The 2,189-nt window shown below is 36.8% G+C and overlaps 1 pseudogene; it reads right to left on the reverse strand.

The window, feature by feature from the left end:
* Positions 1-964: 964 nt before the first annotated feature.
* On the reverse strand, positions 965-1,479 carry LOC141499317 (vesicle-associated membrane protein 4 pseudogene; annotated as a pseudogene).
* Positions 1,480-2,189: the final 710 nt, after the last annotated feature.

A 2,189-nucleotide genomic window follows, 5' to 3' on the forward strand; every position in this document is an offset into this window, starting at 1 on the left:
ATAGCAGAGATCCGCTTGCTTGCTAACAATTCTGGAGCTTTAGTGAATTGGCTTCAGGAAATCTATGATGATATGTAATCAAGTCCAAAGCACAGTCATTATATCCTGCAAGAAATAAGATAATCCACTCATAAGGTATCTATGGCACATCCAAAAGTGAACTTAATGGGGAAAATATTTAGTGACAGGCACTTTCAGTATGAGCCCATTTTGCCTTAAAACTGAAGTGTTGAAGAAAATGTATTCTAGTGTGAGGGATTTAAAAGAGCATTTCTTTTGGGATCTATTATTTTATTGTATCTTATGAGTAAATATCTCTTAGTATAAGTTACCTGCTGTAAATTTCTTCTGAATAATGTCAAGATAATATAAACTGGTGTCAATCATATTTTTTTAACAAGCAAAATAGGTTTCCTGGAATGTCTTTAGTCACAGTTGAAAGTAGCAGTATTGAAAACATTAGTTTCGCCATAAATAATGGAAACCATTTCCAAAATCTAATTTTTTTACATGAGAAAAAATTATACACTTTGTGATCATTAATTGAATGGTTACCAATCCTTTTTACACAATGTTTCATCTCTTACCTCCCATCCTATCCCTGAACTTGATGCAATAAATCCCTCCCTCTCTAATTTACAGTAGGAAGTTATGTTAAATTATAAATATCATCATCAACATTTAACTCTATATACAAATAATGTATTGGCAAGTATCTAGTTTCAAATTAGACTTCTATAACAATGCAAAGTAGATGTTTCTTTTAAAAATAAATTAATGACAGCATATTTTGGTAAAGGAGAGGATGCTAATCGGCAATTTGTCAATGCTCCAATTTGAACAGCACATTTACCTCTTCTTGAGAAAAAAACATTTTTCAAAGTCATGCACATTTATCTTTAAATTATGCAGCAATCTTCTTTTTTTGAAATTGTCCCAGAAATGTTTTATTAGAGCTCTCTGGTCACAGAATCAAGTCCGATAGAATGATAATCACCAGCAAAAGGATAACAGCAACCAGAGCCATGATGGCCTTCATTTTGCATCCACGCCACCACATTTGTCTTCGAAGCCGTTTCGATCTGTTGCTAAAAGCTGTTGCGTTATCTGATAAGCTTTCTGATTTGTCTTGTAGCTCATCCAGTCTCTCTCTTCTTTCAATCACTTTTGTAATATTCTCTTTCATGACATCAATTACTTCATCCACCTGATTCTGTACATGTCTAATTTTGTCATTCCGGGGTCCAAATTTTGGTCCAGATGGTCCCCTTAGGAAAAAATCCTCTTCTTCATCTGAATCTTCCTCCAAAAGATTTCTCCTTTCACTTTTCACAGAATCAGTGACATCATCATCATTTAGATGGCGCTTGAATTTAGGCGGCATTTTTATTACTCAAAAAGTTGTTTTTCTTTTCCCAACTTTAAGAGGTAGATATATACCACCTGGCGTCCTCCGGAGGCTCCGGGGCGCCCCTCGGAGCCGGGCCTGGCCGGGCCAGGCCGGGCTGAGCTGGCTGGGGGGAGGGGAGGGGAGGGGAGGAAGGGGAGGAGGGGAAGGGGGGCGTCAACCGCTCGGTGCCTCGGCCGCCCGCCCGGGGGAACCCGGGTATCAATCATATTGAGGAGATTTTAGTTGGAATAGGCCAACTGATATTGAAGGGAATATACTGGAATATATATATACTCAAATTGATAGCATTAGAAGAAACTATACTCCCTTGGAATAGCACTAGAATTTTGAATAGAGATAAATCAGAAGTCCTTCTTTGGGAACCTGATTTATCAGTGGAATTGGGAATAAGAGAGAATGGACCCATAACATCATTACACCATATTTTTGCATCATGCATTAGCATTGATTATGACAAAGGACTGCATTCAAAGGTCACATAAGGAATTTTCTAACTTACTTTCCAAGGAGAGGAAGATATTACACATGGCTTTCAACTATTCTCTAGAATTCAGTACTGAATATGATATTGAAGATCATTAGATACATTTCCATATAATTTTAGACTGATAGAAGTACAGCTTAAAAGCAGAGATTCATTGAACTACTCAAAAATGCTGGCAGCTAAAATGCCATAGATATTTACAATGGGGATTTTGGATGCGATAGATAACACTGATGTAAACAAAAATGCCATTGGGTAGACTTGTGTGAGTATATATAAATATATGTATATATA

This window comes from Macrotis lagotis, chromosome X (genome assembly GCF_037893015.1).
Source record: "Macrotis lagotis isolate mMagLag1 chromosome X, bilby.v1.9.chrom.fasta, whole genome shotgun sequence".
Classification (NCBI taxonomy): domain Eukaryota; kingdom Metazoa; phylum Chordata; class Mammalia; order Peramelemorphia; family Peramelidae; genus Macrotis; species Macrotis lagotis.